This window comes from Tupaia chinensis, unplaced genomic scaffold (assembly GCF_000334495.1).
Source record: "Tupaia chinensis unplaced genomic scaffold, TupChi_1.0 Scaffold139432_1, whole genome shotgun sequence".
Classification (NCBI taxonomy): Eukaryota; Metazoa; Chordata; class Mammalia; order Scandentia; family Tupaiidae; genus Tupaia; species Tupaia belangeri.
In genome coordinates this window covers 32,441-38,863 of record NW_006199317.1, presented here as the reverse complement: position 1 = coordinate 38,863, position 6,423 = coordinate 32,441, and the positions used below count along the sequence as shown (strand labels likewise).

General features: G+C 38.9%; 3 pseudogenes; 2 read left to right on the top strand and 1 right to left on the bottom strand.

The window, feature by feature from the left end:
• Positions 1–974: 974 nt before the first annotated feature.
• Positions 975–2,234, bottom strand: LOC102498172 (ribosome biogenesis protein WDR12 pseudogene; annotated as a pseudogene).
• A 1,946-nt stretch (positions 2,235–4,180) lies between these two features.
• On the top strand, positions 4,181–5,390 carry LOC102497771 (ERI1 exoribonuclease 2-like; annotated as a pseudogene).
• Positions 5,391–5,494: 104 nt separating this feature from the next.
• LOC102497353 (U2 small nuclear ribonucleoprotein B'' pseudogene) lies at positions 5,495–6,168 on the top strand (annotated as a pseudogene).
• The last annotated feature ends 255 nt before the right edge of the window (positions 6,169–6,423 follow it).

Here is a 6,423-nt window from a genome sequence, read left to right as displayed (position 1 = left end):
TCAATGATGGTGGCATGTTCACTTTCTTTCCATTGAAAGATGATTCAATTTTATTGAATGTATAGGTATGGGCTTCTACAAGTAATATAGGGAGCGAGGCAGTGAGACTGTGGGTGTGCTGGGAGGCCCAGAGGTGCTGGCAGAGGGCAGAAGTGGGGTTCGGCTGGGTTGGGGAATGGGCTTCGCAGAGGTGGGGGCCTCTCTGATCTCTGACAGCCCCTCTGAGCCCGAGAGGTGCTTGGTGCCTGCTCTGCCCTCTGCAAGAGGCACCTTCTCTGAGAAGCCCTCCCTGACCGCTCCTGGCTGTCTGAGCCCCGTGAAGCTTAAGGTCACACCCAACCTGATTCCTTGGTGACATGGAACTCCTGGGACAGAGTAGGTGCTTAGTCTAGTTGTCCCCACCCACGGGGTGGACATCCCAGACCCTGAGGGATGCCTGGAGCTGCATTCCCTCTGACGCTGTGTGTCCTCTGCCCCCTACACACACACCTGAGAGGTGAGTCTTAACACACATGCACGCCTGAGAGGGGGGCACACACACACACACACACACACACACACACACACACACATACACACAGTGTAATTTTTAAGCCACCAGGTCTAGAATTAGAAACATGACCAGCCATGTTGGAATTCAGTGCCTTAAACACCATGCCACCAGCTGGCCCTAAAAGTTTTTATTTATTTATTTTTATTTTTTATTTATTAATTCTTTAAAAGAAATAATTCAGTTTAATTTCAAGACTTTGCATAGGGTAGAAGACAAAAGGCACATTTTGTATTTTTAAACACAAACTATACAAAAGAAAAAAAGAAAAAAGAGTCATATGTTAGCTCTTAATAAAGATGAAAACATTGCATTAAATTTAAAAGGCAGCTTTTTACATTCACATCAATGAAATCCAATGATTACATTGGATTACCTCTTTCATTTACTGAACAAATTTCCAGAATTAAATTATCATTCACTCTCATGCCACTACATGATAAGTGGTAGGTAAATATCTGTAGGAATATAATTTATTGTCTGCTCCTCCACTCAGAAGTAACCCTGTTTCTGTCTGGTCTACACTTAGAACTTTGTCTTCTTGAGCAGCCAGATGATAGAAAAGAGCTTTACAACTTTTTGTACCCCATAGCTTTACCATACTATCTAAAGGACCTGAAATCAGCTGCTGTTTATGAGTAGGAGACTATTTGGCAGATGTGACCCAGTCAGTACATGAGGTCAGGACAGAGACACCAAAGAAGCATCTTTAGTTTGGGGATTCCACAGTCCGATATACCTACCTGTGCTTCCCGATGCTAACCATTTACAAAGTGGTGAACAAGAAATACAATTAAATACTTTATTTACAGTCAAAGTTGACCTAACACTGTGAGACCCAACATCCCACATTCTAATAGTATAGTACCAAGATTCACTGCAGATTTCTTCAGTATCTAACCAACAGAACCGAGAAAATTGTTTCCTTGTGGCCAGTGAGGGTGATGATAGAAGTCCTAGGCAAAGCAAGCTACACAGTTTTCTCTTTCTTTCTTGGTTGATTTGTGGATTTTTCCATTTCATCTTCTTCATCTGTTGGGACTATCAACCAGATCTTCAGCATGTTATCCCAGGAGTCACCGTAAAATTTAGTTCCTGAGCTATCCACACTTGAGCAGGACTCTGAAGCAATGTGGATCTTTCACTTTGTTCCTCTCTGTGTTTCATTCCCACAAGAGAATTGTCAATCTATAGAAGCACTCAGTAGTAAGCAAGGTAAATTGTTTTTTTTTTTTTCACCCAGGCCCCATCTCTTACAACATCTGTATGTCCCACAGTTGTAATTATTGACATTCCTTCCAAGAACCAGATTGAGAAGTCTTTTATCATAAAAACAGGTTAAAATCCATTCCTCTGCCCCTTTAATGGAACTGATCCAGTCATCATGGAACATGCATTCTTCTCTCTGGGGTGTGGTACATGTAGCCATATATTCTAGTTCCACGACCTCGTGGGGTGAGATGTTCTCCAATTCCACATGTTTGACCAAGGGCATTTACAAAAACTGTCCTTTAATAAGGAAATAAAACCACACATGTTTGTGGAACTCATTTTTGGCCCCCAGCAGTTTGTTGATGGTATTACTAAGGTTGACAATTTCAGAGGTGCCAGGAATTGAGAAGGGAACATCTTCAATAGCATATTTCTTGTTTTCACTATAAAAGTGTGTCTGAAGCTGAGCCATAGTGGGGTGGGGGGGGAGGTACACACAAGACTTCCCACAAAAACATATGAACTAGTAGTCAGGAAATGGGAACAGTAGTCTCCTAGTATTACAGAAAGAGACAGCTCAAAAGGATTACAGAAAGAGACAGCTCAAAATTAGGCTGCAAAGGTAGACGAAGAGCTACAATCGAAGACCAGTCCAAAACTTTTATCTTAAAACATTGTTTTAAAGTTTTTTTTCTTCCTTCAGAGTCTCAGATACACACACACACAGACTGTACCCCAATAATGTCTTCAAGTTGAAAGCTAGCCCTACTCCCAGCTAGCCAGTATCAGGGCAGTGCTGGGACATGAACCCATAATATTCCTATGTGGTTCCAGTTTCATTAGTTTTCTGCTGCTTCCTGGCTTAATATAAATACATTAAATTATTTAAAAACAACACAACAAAAACATATTTCTACTAAAAATTATAAAAAGTAATTAATATGCAGTCTTTGAATAGTGTTGATTTTTAAAGATATATCTTCTCTTATTTGGTTAGCTTTTCCATAGGAGAAAAACAGGAGGGTTCAGTGGTGCTTGTAGGAAGTGGGAATAGAATTCTTAGGACAAGAACATTCTGATTAGTATAAACTGAAAATTACTGATTATGTACATCATTTGATATTTGTAAAATATCTCATAAGAATCTCACTCTTTAGTGATGTCATTAATAAGGATTAGCCTTTAGCCTAAAGCAACACTTAGATGTGAATAGTTTCTTGGACTTTCAAATGGCTGCTTTCATGAGCTGTTAGATGATAAAGACTGCTGTGTAGTGGCTTTCTGTTGCTAAAAGGGATGAATACAGTGGACTCATGAAAGAAAAACTGCAAAAAAAATTATAGATTACTCATAAATCTTGGTCCATACAGAATGCCAGTCATATCTTGGGGACTGCCTAACAATTTCACATTCTTCTTTGTAAGTTTGGGAGATCTTCCCTGTCAGTGTTTGATATCTCTGTCTTCAGGGTTAGATGATTCTCGTAATACTGCCCTGCTTACTTGGAAAATGATCAGGGATGGTTGCCTAATGAAAATTACAAGGTCCTTGAATGAGGTTAGTCTGGCTCTTTGATTCAGTTATCACTAACTCCAAAATAGAACGTATAACTGAATTTTATGGAAATACAGGTTATGAAAATGTAGACTCCATTTATGCAGTAATTTACAAGTCAATGACATTTTTCTTTTTTGTTGTGTCAATAATATGTACTGAAGAAATCATGAATGCACGCATTCTAAGGCTCTTGTATGGTCTAGAATCAAGTTCTCACTAAGAATAATTCCAAATTCTGGCCAGAACTTTTTTTTTGAAGAGATTTTTGCTATAGGGGCGTGCACTTGCTAGAAAGACAGAGAGAGACAGAGAGACCGAAAACAAGAAGTCACCCCCCTAGGGGGTATGGCCACACTGCAATCCCTTCTCCTTTCTCCTTTCAGGATCTTGGTGCACATGCACACACACTGGTTCTGGGACTTGAACTGTGATTGACTACATTGGAGTCCAGCAACATAGCCATTACACTAACTGCTGGTCCCATGGCCAGAAATTTGAACACCAATCAAGTTGAAGAAATGCCTGTCTCCAGCATTAGCATACAGAGTGCAAGCATATGTGAAAGGGAGCTGAAAGGCACAATAGATTTCCATGAAAGGGACCAGCAGTTAGCGTAATGGCTATGTCACTGGACTCCCATGTAATTGACCACGGTTCACATCCCGGACCCCGTGGCTTAAAACTCACACCAGGTGCATGTGAGTGCGTGCCCAAGATCCCGAGAGGAGAATGGAGGAGAAAGGATTGTGGCATGACCATCCCTCCTGTGGGGTGATGTCTCACTTTTTGTCTCTCTTTCTCTGTCTGTCTGGTGAACTCACGCACCCTATAGCAAAAACTTCTCAAAAAAAAAAAGATTCCCATGAAAAAGTTAAAATGAGGTCAGTTGGTGTGACTGCTCCTATAAAGGCACAGCAGGATCAGTTACAACTAAAGAACATAAAAGCAGGCCTTTTCACAATGTCAAACTTTGTTCATCTCTTTTTAATACTAAGTGCTCTGTTTGTCTGGGCCTGTTGCAGTCTCCCAACTTGAATTCACCTATCTGTATGCAGAAGCAAAGAAAGAATGAGCATCTTGCATTTAATACCAATACTAAGTTTTCAATGATTGGTTCAGTATTGGTACTTTTTTGCACTGTTTTATATGTTACTCAAGTTTGTGATATGGAAATGAGTTCTACTCTTGACTGTCCACCTATGTTGGCTTATTAGGAAGTTATAGTTTTACTGCCAGTATCTCAACCGCAGCAATATACAGATTGTACATGTCCCAATAGTGACTCAAACTTAGATGTTTCATTTAATTCTGGAGAGCATTTAATGGTTTGAAAAGAATCAGAAATGCTAGATGTTGAGGACTCTGGAGGCATTGAGAAGACTCCTTAAGGATCTGAGACTTCTAAGTCATTGTGTAAAAGAGTCTTCTTAGTAGTATTTATCATATAAAAGAAGCTAAAGATCCAGGTTCAGATGTTTCTGCCTCTAAGTTACCTAAACGAAAATCAAGTACTTTCAATAGTATTAATGCCAATGCCTGTCATCCCTCCATTTTGAGGAAAAATCCTTTTCTTTCAGGAGGTACTAAAAGAAATTCATCAAGCCTTTCATCTTTTCCACCAACTAAAGAGCAGATCTTTACTATTCATGAAGAAAAGCCTACATAGTCTCATTGCTCACAAGTAAGATGGTCTCCTCAGAAGATTCTCCTCTCTATACTAACTTCTATAGTTAACTTATAAGAGCCTTGGAAGAGTGAGAAAATGACACCTCCGTTATGCAAGTGTCACTGAAGATCTGAGATACTTGTTTCTAATGATGGACCAAACCATGGAAGAGTCTTCTATTATTGGCCTATTGGAGAAAAAAATAAATAAATAAAAAAACAGAGAGAGAGAAAGAAAAAAAAAAGAAAATGTTTTAGTTATTTCAAATGGGAACAAACACATTAAAAGGAATGAACCAACAGTATAATTCTGTCTGATTCCACAGAAACAAGCCATGATTGTGACAAAACTTTAAGTTTTCCTAGTAAAAGTTGTTTGGCACTCAGACCTTCAATGAGGTATTGATAAACTTTTTTATATATAAAGTACAGTTTTTGTTTGTTTAGTTGGTTGGTTGATTTGTTCCCAGAAGAGATTTCCAAGGTCGATTGTTTGTTGTCCCTTCACTGTTTGAAGAACTTAACCCAAATGTGGATATCTGATCAAATCACACAATTTATACCAATATTATGAATACAGAATTTAAAAAAGGAGAATGGAAGAGATCCCTGTATGCCCTGTTTTGTCCCTGTTTTGGCCATGTCATAGATATTGTGGATTGAAAGAACATGAACATGAGGGAGAGTCCTTTGTTATAATTAAGGAACTGGGCTCATCCACAAATGCTTTGAGACAGTTACAAAGATTTTCATTTAATGGTAAATCAATGCAAATCCAGTATGTAAAAACAGACTCTGATATCATATCTAAAATGTGAGGCACTTTTGCTGACAAACAGAAGAAAAAAAGCCAAAAATGTGGAACCAACTGCAACAACTGCAAACAAAATCCTGGCCAGGGAACACTAAATTCAGCTATCACAAGGAAATTCAACACTATATCTTCAGTTTTCTGATTACCCTCCAAACTGTATTTAGTTCCTTAATAACTTGCCAGAAGAGACTAAGAAGATGATGTTATTTATGCTGTTGGCTTCAACATAGTATGTTTGATACCTGGGAGGCATGACATTGATTTTGTTGAATTTGAAAATGATAGGCAGGCTGGAGTTACCAGGGATGCTTTACATGCATTTAAGGTCACACTATCACATGCCATGAAGATCACTCATGCCAAGAAATAACTTACAGAAGAGTCATCTATAAAGGGCTTGGTGTTATTTATAGTGCTTGTTTTGATAATATTTGTTCATGTCATTTTAAGAGTTGGAGATGGAAGGAAGTAAAAGTGAAATTTTTGTGGACTGAAAAAAAAGATATAGTATTTTTTTTTTTAGAGAGGTTTTTGCTATAGGGCATGTGCACTCGCCAGAGAGACAGAGAGACAGAGAGAGACAGAGAAACAGAAAGTGAGAAATCACCCCCCCCAGGGGGGGATG